The sequence below is a fragment of the Papio anubis genome, chromosome 10, assembly GCF_008728515.1.
Source record: "Papio anubis isolate 15944 chromosome 10, Panubis1.0, whole genome shotgun sequence".
Classification (NCBI taxonomy): domain Eukaryota; kingdom Metazoa; phylum Chordata; class Mammalia; order Primates; family Cercopithecidae; genus Papio; species Papio anubis.
The window spans coordinates 1,550,246-1,562,690 of NC_044985.1; the positions used below are offsets into that span (position 1 = coordinate 1,550,246).

Here is a 12,445-nt window from a genome sequence, read left to right on the forward strand (position 1 = left end):
CCCCCCAGTGTCCATCACAGGAGCCCAAGACAGAGTGGGTGGACACTCACCTCTGCAGTCTGCTCTGTCCTGAGAGTTTTATAGGTGGTAGGTCATTCAATTCCCAAAAAACTTGCAATAAGGAAACTGAGGCACAGGCGGCCAGGGACCTGTCCAGGTCATAGGGCTGGTACATGCTGGGGCCTGGAATGAACCACACCTCAGTGTGACCAGGGCCGGCTGGCAGTGTGGGAGGGAGAAGCGGTAGACCACAGGCAGAAGCTCTCAGAGGGAAATGGTTTAGACGGACCGAGGGAGGGAGTGGGGGCATTGCAAAGGAAATCCAAAGCAAGTAACGAACAATGCTAAGACTTGCTAAACTGGGTGACACATCCACCCGCATTTTCTATGCTGGAAACAATGTGAGTGTTCACGCATGCACACCACTGCACCACATTGGTGCTGCCTGTGGGATTCAGTGACCTGGAGATCATCAGGGTCTTGGTGACAGCTGTTTCCACGTCTTGAGGGGACCAGACGCCAGAGGAGAGCAGGCTGAGGAACGCCTGAGATTTGAGAACATGGAGACAAGATGTCTAGACTGCAGTTTGGAGAAATTTGACTATAAAATAGGAGAGAGAGGGTCAGTAGCCAGTGATGTGTCCATAGTGGAGGACAGGTTTTCTTCTCATTGCAGGAATCAGACATTACAGAGATCATCGAAGTCTCCTGCCTGCCTCTCCTCCATCCCACTCCCCTTCCTCTCTCCCCAAAGGCAACTGCTCTCAGGAACTCACTGTCACTGTCGCGCATGTTTTATGTTTTTACTACATATTGATTTGTCCAGAAACGTTTCAAGGCCTCATTTTATTGGTTTTTAACCTTTCTGTAAATGATGTGATACTGTTCATATTGTCCCAGGACGTGCTCCTTTTCTTCACATTACACTTTACAAGCTCTGTCAAGGCGGATAAATGGGAATCTCCAGAGCACTCTATGTCACTGGTATCCTCTCCATCCAGTCCTGATCTACTGCTGATGGGCAGCGTTCTGCTCGTGCAGTCGTGGTGCCGACCACACTCCTGGGTCGGCCACCCCATGCCTGTGCGCTGGCTTTCTCCAGGGCAGAGGCTGCAGGTGAGCTGATTGGGCCATAAGCACCTTCGCCTTTATGGAGACTCACCAGACATCATACCAGCGTACACTCTTGCAGCACTGCAGGCAAATTCCTCTGCCCTTGCCCCTTCTGCACTGGGTGTTGCTAGATTTCCAGTGGGGAGATGTGGGACTGTACAATCACCCACAGAAAGGTTTCTGTTGAGAGAGAAATTAAATACAGAGGATCTAGAAGTGCATGCTGGGGTAGGGGATGGGGAGATGGCAGCCAGAGAAGGACTCCCCGGCAGACATATGCCCCCATATACAGAACTCTCTACCAGTCAATGCGAGGAGCCAGTTGGGACCTTCCTCTTTGCACTTGCTGAGATGATGGATCCCAGACTTGCCCGCTCCCCAGCTGACCCCTCCTGCTCCCACTGCACAGTGCCCACACACCCAGCAAGGCGCTTACACAGAGAATGATTGCCAGGTGTTTATTGAACTGTTTTCCCCCACAAGACTCTGAGCTGCTTGAAACAGGGGCTGCGTTATTATCTCCTCAACCTCCAGAAATTTGCAAGGGCCTAGCACACAGTTGGCGCTCAATGAATACTTTCTGAATTGCTTTAAAGCTACTATTGCAGAGCCCACTGGCGTGGATCTCCTAAATATGGTGCTCTGATTGCAGACACATGCACAATTTAAAGAAAGGAGCCAAGTGGGAGCCAGGAAGAAGCAACTTCAATCAGGAGTGTGGACGGCAGACAAGGAGTCCCACCCAAGAGGCTTTCTTCTTCCACCCTCTCTTCCCCACCCTCTCTAGCCCCCAGCTACCTCAGAACCCCAACTTCCTTCCCTGGTTGTAAAATAAATTAATACGCTTTAGCCTTTCCTATAAAAAACTGATCTCCATCCTCTCACTGTCTCTAGAAAATTCTTACATTAATTTATACTACTTCCAGTTTTGTTCTCTCTTACTCAGAAATGAGGAAAAATCCTGAGACCAGAAAGAGGGAAAAAGAAAATTCCAAGCCAGGAAAGCACAAAACAAGTTCAAATGTCTAAACCTCATGGGCGGGTATTGGGGGAGTGACATTCACAGCACGCATTCAAGAAGTCAAAGCTGAAATCTGGGGCTAAAGATGTAACACTGATAACACTGATGGGTGCAATGAAGAAAATGAATTCCCCTATTTCTATTTTACTTTTAAGGAAAATGGTTTGCAGGAGTGAAGGAGTGGAAAGAAAGCCTAAAGCTAGTCTGGAGACCTTGGAGCGCTCTGATATGCTCTGAGCAGCCAGGTTGAAATGGACGCCTCATGAAGTTGGCCTTGGGGGTTTCTGGTGAGCTCCACCAGGCGCCGTCTTTGACCCTTTACCTCATCCTATTGGCTTTTGAATCATCAACAAGTTGTACAAAGTTATGCAGAGCCTGCTTTCAAGAAATACGTGGAGATGAAGTTGGACGTGATTTGGGGCTAGACTTTGTGTTCCGTAAGGTCTAAGGGAAGAGGGTGGCAGCTGTGGATAAGGAAAGGGGAGTTCTAACACTCAAAGCTGGTGGTCTGGGGGATGGGTGAACTCAAAGGACTAAAAGTCAGCTGGAGATCCATGAAGACAACTCAGAAGAATCTTAGTGGCAGCTCCTCTGTGACAGTCCCTCCACCATTTTGGAAGTGGAGGCAAACCGGGGAAACACCAGGAAAGCTAATATTGATAGGCAAACCTCAGGCAAATAAAATGGCAGGAATATAAACCAAAAATGCTGGTTGTGTCCATGAGCCTGGGAGGCCAGCAAGAAGCTGGGGACAGGGGCAGCCTCCGTCAGACAGGGAACCCTCAAGGTGGGCAAGTAAGCAACCTAAAGAACCTGAGCTGCTCCCTCCAGGCTCCTCCAAATCTGACCTTTGCTATAGGATAGATGAGTCAGCAGAGCTCAACAGCTCCACGGATGTAAAGACGGTGTAGGAAGCGTATGGTGGAGGGAAGAATCAGCACCCCAAAATGACTGTGTCATGCTGGAGAAACAGGCCAAATCCAGCTAGGATCGCACTCAATAAAAATGAACATCATCTGTGGTCCTTGGGGCTAAAACCCAACTGCATTAAGAACGTACAGTTTAGCAGCAACATGTTTGACACTTAGGGGTTTTATTTGAAGAGTCAGCAGAAATATTGACTCCCAAAAGGTTAGCACAAACTTGGACTGGCTTCCGGAAGGTTAGCATCTGGCGCAGTGGAGGTGCAGTCTTGGCAGACACAACACTGATTGTCCTTACCTGGAGCGCTGGACTCAGTCCATGGACTTGCACCCGTAGAGCGGCTTGAGCAGAGGAGACCTAGTGGGATGTGACTGTGGGCCAGGACATCCTGCCGCTTGAAGAAAAGTCCACAGATGGATTTCACCTACAGACGAGAAGACGCCCTCTCACGCAGAGGGTAGGTAAGAGCTATCCTCATATAAATAAAGGAAGCCGTGGCCATGAGGATTCAGATGAGCAAGTCCTGTTACAAGAACTAATATTGGGACCACACAGCAGGAGCCAGAGAAGACAGCCTTCAGCCCAAAGACAGAAATCCCAGTACCCCCAAGAGCTACGCGAAAGGGCTGTCTCAGTAGACAGTACACTCTCCAGCTAAGGACAAACTCAGTAGACAGTACACTCTCCAGCTAAGGACAAACTCAGTAGACAGTACACTCTCCAGCTAAGGACAAACAGCTAAGGAGACGCTGCAGAGGTCATCAGATGCAGACTTTCAACTCTAGTGACAGACTTCAGATTTCTGAAAAATTATCTCTGACTCTATGAGGATGATGTCCATTCTCTGATAATGACAGACAAATGAGGTCACATGGTTTGTAATGACTGGTTGACACAAATCATTTAAAAGAAATCTCATTGGTAAAACATCCTTAATTCACTTCCTCAGGTGACAGAAAGCAGAGGAGAATTAAAATATGCTCTTTCATGGCAGGCACTATGGCTATCCATATTTTTTTTATCCTTAATTTAATCTTAAATAACAACCTTTTGAGATAAGTATTTCTGTTTACCTTTAATAGATCAGAAAACTGTCTCATAGAGGCTACATAATTTGGATGAGATTGGCCAGGCCATAAATGACCAAAGACTTACAATGGGCTTTATGGAAATTAAATCTTCTGATTCAGATGTTAAAAAACTGGAAGGAGCATTGCTCTCATCTTACAACCAAAAAAATTTGGATAATTTGCAAAAATCACAATCTTTCTTGAATAAATCAGAGAGCTGAGACTGCAGGATAAATAACCCAAAATCTAAGGAAAATAGGCACCTCCAAGGAAAGGAGCAGCCACAGACAATGGACACTGTAAAAGAAGAGTTTATTTACAAATTTTAATGAATTTCTAAAGATTGAGCGTTCACTAATGTGAGAACCCTACCCTAAAAACAAGATAACAGAGAAGAATTTGAAACTCATATTGCACTGAGCATGAACACAACAATAACAAAACCTAACCACAGCTTAACTTATGACTAGATTTACTCAAATTATTACACTAAAGTCTTAGCCAAAAACAAAACAGAGGAATATCCATTTCCAAGCATTAACACCAGTTACATAAGTTTCTGTTGTTCTGTTAAAGATATTTGGCTCTTACACAAAAATGTAAGACACACAAAGAAACACAGAGGAAAAAACAGTATCAACAAGACCAGATTTTGATGTGACACAAATGTTGAAGCTATTACATGAAATATTTCAAATAAATATAATTAACATGTTAAAATCTCAAGTGGAAAAGTTAGATAGTATGCATGATCTGATGGAGAGCTTCAAGAGAGATATGAAAACTACAGGAAATAATCAAATGAGAACGTGAAAAATGAAAAGCATGATAACAAAGTTGAAAGAGGCTTTACTGGATTCAGTAACAGAATCAATACAGCTGAGAAAAGAATCAGTAACTTGAAGATAAGTCACTATGAATTATGCAAACTAAAACATACACACAAAAAAGTAGTGGTAATAAAAACAGTATCCAAAAGCTGTAGGATAATATCTAACAGTTTAGCATATGTATATTTGGAAGGAGAAGAGAGAAAAACCAAGCAGCAAAAATATTTGAAAAGATAATAGGCAAAGTTAATAACAGCCACCAAGCCACAGACCCAAATTCTTCAAAAGCACCAAACAGAATAAATGCGTTAAACCGTCTCCCCAAATCCATGCATATCATCTTTAAAATGTTGAAAGTCAATTATAAAAAGAAAATGTTAAAGGCAGCCACAGAGGGAGAAAGCATATTACATACAGAGGAACAAAGACAGGAATTGCATAAGACTTTTAGTTAAAAAAATGTACAAGTTAGAAGACAATAAAGTGGGAGATTTTGGCTGGGCACAGTGGCTCACACCTGTAATCCCAATACTTTGGGAGCCCCAAGACAGGCAGATCACCTGAGGTCAGGGGTTCGGGACCAGCCTGTCCAACATAGTAAAACCGTGTCTCTACTAAAAGTACAAAAATTAGCTGAGCGTGATAGCACATGCCTGTAATCCCAGCTACTCAGGAGGCTGAGGCAGGAGAATCGCTTGAACCCAGGAGGTAGAGGTTGCAGTGAGTCAAGACCGGGCCACTGCATTCCAGCCTGGGCGACAGAGCGAGACTCCGTCTCAAAAAAAAAAAAAAAAAAACAAGATGTTTTATATGATACACCTGTGTAGAGAACTGACCATGAATGGAGCTTGCAGGACTGGAAGTTGCTCTGGGTGAGTCAGTGAGTAGTGAGTGAATGTGAAGGCCCAAGACATTACTCTACACTACTCTAGGCTTTACAAACTCTGTACATGTAGGCTACACTACATTTATTTTAAAATATTTTCCTTTCCTTAATAATAAATTAACCTCAGCGCACTCTTTTTTACTTTATAAACCTTTTTTTAACTCTGTGACTCTTTTGTAATCATACTTAGCTTAAAATACAAACACATTATACCGTTGTACAAAAATAGTTTATTTCTTTACATTCTTAATCTCATCTATGTCTTTTCTATTTTTACGTATTTATTTCTTTTACTTTTTAAACTTTTTGTTAAAAACTAAGTCACAAACACACGCATTAGCCTAGACCTACACAGGGTCAGGATCATCAGTATCACTGCCTTCCGCCTCCATATCCTGTCCAACTGCGAAACTTCAGGGGTAATGGCATGCACGGAGATGTCATCTCCTAGGATAACAACGCCTTCTTCTGGATACCTCCTGGAGGACCTGCCTGAGGCTGTTTTACAGTTAACTTTTTTTTAATAAACAGAAAAAATAACCTCTAAAGTAAGGATAAAATGCACAGTAGAGTAAATGCATAAGCCAGTAACATCGTCATTTGTTATCATTACTGAGTATTATGCACTATACATAATTCTATGTGCTATACTTTTATAAGACTGGCAGTACAGTAGATTTGTTTACATCAGTGTCACCACAAACACATGAATAATGCTCTGACATGATGATGGCTACATCGCTAGACAGCAGGAACTTTGCAGCTCCATTATAATCTTACAGGACCACCATTGTATATGTGGTCCACCATTGACCAAAACATCATTTTGCAACTCATGACTGTATATTTCTATATTCCAGCAATGAACTCTTGGTTAACAAAATTTAAAAATATAATAGTGCTTTAAATCACCCAAAAATGAAATATTTAGGTGCAAATCTAACAAAACAAGTACATGTGTTGTATGTGGAAAAATACAAAATGTTGATAAAAGAAATGAAAGAAGATCAACCTAAATGGAGAAATGTATCATTTTCATATGCTGGACATGTCAGTATAGTAAAGCTGTCAATTCTCCTAAAACTGACATAAAGTTAAAATACAATTTCTGTCAAAACCCCAGCAATATGCTTACATATTTTTATAGACAAATGTTTATGAAAATGCAAAGGAGTATGAAGCATTAAACAGTTTTGAAAAAGAAGAATGAAGCAAAAGGAATCAATCTATCTGATTTCAAAACTTATTATATAACCCCAGTAATCAAGACTATGCGGTATTGGTGGAGGAACAGTCACACAGATCGGTGAAGAGAGAACCCAAAAATAGACCCATGCAAATACATCCAACTGATTTTTCACAAAGGTGAAAACGCAATTCAGTGAAGGAAACCTTTTCAGTGAACAATTAGATGTGCATAAGCAGAAAAAAAACAAAAACTCTAAAACCTTGGCCTAAACCTCAAACCTTAAACAAAACTTAACTCAGGGACTTTTGAATGTAAAATATAAAACTGTCAAACTGGCCAGACACAGTGGCTCATGCCTGTAATCCCAGCACTTTGGGAGGCTGAGGCAGGAGGATCATTTGACGTCAGGAGTTCAAGACCATCCTGGTTAACATGGTGAAACCCCGTCTCTATTAAAAATACAAAAATTAGCTGGGCGTGGTGGTGCACGCCTGCAATCCCAGCTACTCGGGAGGCTGAGGCAGGAGAATCACTTGAACCCGGGAGGCAGAGGTTGCAGGGAGCCAAGACTGTGCCACTGCACTCTAGCCTAGGTGACAGAGCAAGTCTCCATCTCAAAAAAAAAAAAAAGAAAATCGAACTATTAAAAAAAAGAAAATATTTGCGTTTGGGATCTAGGGCTAGGCAAAGAGATCTTCACATAGTATGACCTGCAAATAAATGATAAATTGGACTTTATTAAAGTTAAAAATGTTAGTTCTGAGAAAAAGTCTATTAAGAGGATGAAAATACAAGTTATGTACTTGTAGAAAATATTTGCAACCCACACATCTAACAAAGACTAGTATCAGACATATATAAAGAATTCTCAAAACTCAGCAGTAAAAAAATCAAACTTACCATTTAGAATGTGGGCAAGGATCTGAACAAACATTTTACTGAAGAGGATCCAGAGATGGCAAAAAAGCACATGAAAATATGTTCAGCATCACTAACCACTGGGAAAATGTACATTTAAACCACAGTGAGATATCACTACATGAAAATAAAAAATAGTGATAACAGCAAATGCTGGTGAATGTGTGGAGAGACCAGCACACATACATTGCTGGTAGGAGAGTAAAGTAAGACAGCAACTCTAGAAATTTGACTTAATAATCATTTGACAATTTGAAAACTAAACATATAGCCATCATAAAAACCAGCCACTGCTTACTTAGGCTCGTAATTTAGAAAAATCAAAACTTGTGTTCACACAAAAACCCATTCACAAATGTTTTATCAGCTTTATTCATAATTAAAAGAAAAAAAAAAAAAAACCTGGAAACAATCCAGATATTCTTCAGTGGGTAAAGGGTTAAACAAATCGGTACTCCTTAGGCCAGGCACAGCGGCTCACGCCTGTAATCCCAGCACTTTGGGAGGCCGAGGCAGGAGGATCACAAGGTCAGGAGATCAAGACCATCCTGGCCAACACAGCGAAACCCTGTTTCTACTGAAAATAAAAAAAGTAGCCAGGAATGGTGGCACATGCCTGTAGTCCCAGCTACTCGGGAGGCTGAGGCAGGAGAATCACCTGAACCCAGGAAATGGAGTTGTAGTGAACCAAGATCATGCCACTGCACTCCAGCCTGGGTGACAGAGCAAAACTCCATCTCAAAAAAATAAAAAATAAAAAATAAAAAAAATCAGTATTTCCATGCCATGGAATACCACTTAGCAATAAAAAGGGGCAAACTGTGGATACATGAAACAACTCAAGTCAATCTTTACAGATTTATGCTGAGCAAAAAAAACCCAATCCCAAAACATGACATCCCACATGATTCCACTTATGTAACATACTGAAATAGCAAGATTATAGAAATAGAGACTGGAGGAGTGGTGGTCAGGCCTAAGAACAGGGTTGAGGGGCTCAAAAGGGAAGGATTTCTGCCTTGATCTGGCACCCCTCTTTCTCTGCACCAACCCCTTCTGCATCATGATGGGCATGGGACAGACAAGGGCTCCTCTCAATGGAACCAGACCTGTCTCTGGCCAAAGGGAATTTCCAAAGATGTGTCTCCAGAAGCAGAATAAGAGAGGTTTGAGTCGAGCACGGAAGTTTTTCAGTGAATTACTCTCTTTGAAAATGATGAGAGAGACAGTCTTTTTCAAATTTCCAGGTCTGTCCCGGGATGTAGATTGGGTTTCATAGGCCACGTCCACCAGGAAATTTCTAAAGTCAGGTTATTAAAAGGCTGCGAGGGTGGGAACTCGCAGTGCCGGCTGGACTGCAGCCCCTGACACCGAGATGAGCGCCGAGTCTTTTTTGACAGGAATCGCAGCCTCTCGTGCAGATTCATTTATGGAAAGGAGATAATGGGAATGGGAAAGAAACACTGCTCTAATTTCATAACATGCAGCTCTCAACATGTTTAAATTCCAGGACTGCCTTTGCAGTTGAGCGTCTCTGGAAATAACGCTACTCCCTGAAAGGACATATGCTCAGCCATGCTGAGGCGGGGTGGACGTGCCCACCCCGGATGCACGTTCAGAACACGGGCCCTAGAACTGCAGGTTGGGGGCTGCAAGGGCCTCGGGGTCAACAGTTACCCAGTGAGCCACCTGGTGGGGATCATAGGCCATCAGTGCTCAGTGTCACTCAGCCAAGGCGTGCATTCTGTGGATCTCTTTGGACACTTACACTCTCCCAATTCTGTCCTCTCTGGGTTGGGGTGGCAGCTCCCGTTCCAGGGGATGCCGTCCGCATCCCCACCTGCTGTAGGGCTCAGACTTTGGTAGGCCCTGAAGGAGGTAGTCAGGAGGAAGCAGACCTGGGCTATGATCTCACAGAGCTGGCATCTGCGGTGACAGAGAAAATCCTACATAAAGTTGTATGTCCTGGAGTAGGACCAGGTGCTGGAATGGACTCCAGACTGCAGGTGCTCTGGGACACCAGCCTCACGGGAACTTGCAGTGCTGCCTGCACAGGAGTGGGTGGCAGGTCAGCATCACCCCAGCCACTGATGCTTTGTGGTAGGACTGAATCCTGGCACCATTGCTTAACAGCTGGTGATGCTGAGCTATACATCCCCTCTCTGCCTTGGTTTTCTCATCTGTAAAATGGGGATCATTCTACCTGCCTTCCTGGACTGGGTTAAGATTCAACATGACATTAAGCACATCTCATGGTACAATGAGTGGAAAAGCAGGAGAGAGTGAGGGAGAAGACCCACCGCCCTCACACCCACACCAGCTCCCTCCCAAGTCCTGAAATTCCCACATTAGCCTCAATCTTCAGGGGCCTTCTAGAGCCAGGGCCATTTTAATTTCCAGAATTGGTATCCCTTGGGAAGAGAATGAAATAAGCCAGACATTCCTAAATTTGATGAATTAGCCCCCAACTCCCCAGAAGTACTGTTGAAAGCTGGGGCCCTCAGAATGAGATGTGTGGGTTCGCTGGAGACCAGGAGAGACTGGGGAGCTGCACCCTGGCTGTGGACCGCAGGCCCAGACAGGCAGGCTCAGGAGGCCGCGAGGCTTGGCGGTCTTGCTCTGGGCAGCGCAGGGCGCATTTGTCTGCTCACCCCAACTCTCCAGCGGACGTGTACTGAGAATGGGAGGCAGGACCATGGAAATGTCCATTCCCACGTGGCCCATGGACTTTGGGGGGAAAATCTTACCTGGATTTTTGTTGTTATGCTGCCATTTCCTAGTTGTGTGATTGTTTTTTCTCAATCTCTGCTAGGCTCAATGTCTTCATCTTTAAAGTGGGAATAGCAGCTCTCATCTCCTCTCAGGCGGTGAAGGATTAGATGGTAAGCTGCTGACAGGCTCTGTTTCCTGTTGGACGAATAAGTAGAGGGAGCAAGGAACCGTTTGCCCCTGCTGGCCCCCAACCACCCCTGTCCTCCTTGTCATCCTCTCCATGGAATTCAGACTATCCCACTGGCCCCTGTACCCCCAGTCCAATCCTTCAAGTCCCTCTTCTACATGGCCACCAGATCTGATTGCAGCTCTCCTCCTCAGCTCACAACCCTTCAGTGGCTCCCTGGTACCATGAGGCTAGGGCCCAAGTGCCTTCCACTGACCCTCTCTGGGAGCTGGAACCTGCCACACTCCTGTGAACCCCAAATACCTGAGATAGGTCTCAGTCAAGTTAGAAAAGTTATTTTGCCAAGGTTAAGGACGCACGCCTGTGACATGGCCTCAGGAGGTCCTGCCGACAGGTGCCCAACGTGGGCAGGGCTCAGCTCGGTTTTACACATTTTAGGGAGACATGAGACATCAATCAACGTGTGTAAGAGGAACACTGGTTCCATTGGAAAGGCGGAGGGGGCTTCCACCTTGTAGGTAGATAAGAGACAAGCAGCATTCTTTTGAGTTTCTGATTAGCCTTTCCAAAGAGACAATCAGACATGCATTTATCTCAGTGAGCAGAGCAATGACTTTGAATAGCACGGAGGCAGGTTTTCCCTAAGCAGTTCCCAGCGTGATTTTTCTCTTTAGCTAGTGATTTGGGGGTTCCAAGATCTATTTTCCTGCCACACTCCCCAGCCTCATCCCATATCCTCCTTGACTGGAACCTCCTATTGCCCCAACCCCATGCCTTGGGCTTGTCCTGCTCCCCCTGGAGATAGGCACACACATGTAGACTCAGCACAGCTCAGGGCACCTCTAACCCCATCTCAGCTCTGTGTGGTCCTTCCCACTTTGAGCCCTTGCAGCAGCCAGGGAAACACCATCCTAACACTTACAGATTCTTATCATGAATGTGTCCTGCTGTGTCTCCTCCAACTCCAGGTGGTGATCAAGGCTCAAGTGTTATTTATGTATTTCCATAACCTCAGCCAGAGCAGAGCTGGAAGGGGTGGGGAAGCCAGGGGAGGGGCGAGAAGGGAAAGGGGAGGGAGGGAGAGAAAAATGGAAGGGGAGGGGAGAGAGGAAGAAAGGGGGAGGAGGGGAGGGAAGGAGAGAGAGAGGCAGGAAGGGAGGAAGGGAGGGTGAACTGAGGGAGGGAAGTGAGGTGGAGAAGGAGAAAGGGAAAGGCAGAGAGGGAGAAAGGGTGGAGGAGGGAGGGAAGGGGAAGAGGTGGAAAAGGAGGGAGAAAGAAAGTTAGCTGGTTCGGCCGGGCGTGGTGGCTCAAGCCTGTAATCCCAGCACTTTGGGAGGCCGAGACGGGTGGATCACGAGGTCAGGAGATCGAGACCATCCTGGCTAACACGGTGAAACCCCATCTCTACTAAAAAATACAAAAAACTAGCCGGGCGAGGTGGCGGGCGCCTGTAGTCCCAGCTACTCGGGAGGCTGAGGCAGGAGAATGGCATAAACCCGGGAGGCGGAGCTTGCAGTGAGCTGAGATCTGGCCACTGCACTCCAGCCCAGGCGACAGAGCGAGACTCCCTCTAAAAAAAAAAAAAAAAAAAAAAA

General features: G+C 45.0%; 1 long non-coding RNA gene across 1 annotated transcript; it reads right to left on the reverse strand.

Annotated features, from left to right (window-relative positions):
- Nucleotides 1–8,680: 8,680 nt before the first annotated feature.
- On the reverse strand, nucleotides 8,681–11,907 carry LOC116269133. Its single transcript, XR_004176441.1, has 3 exons — nucleotides 11,773–11,907; nucleotides 10,699–10,858; nucleotides 8,681–9,877 (listed from the first exon to the last, which is right to left on the reverse strand). It is a non-coding gene; the product is annotated as an uncharacterized LOC116269133 (long non-coding RNA).
- Between the last annotated feature and the right edge of the window lie 538 nt (nucleotides 11,908–12,445).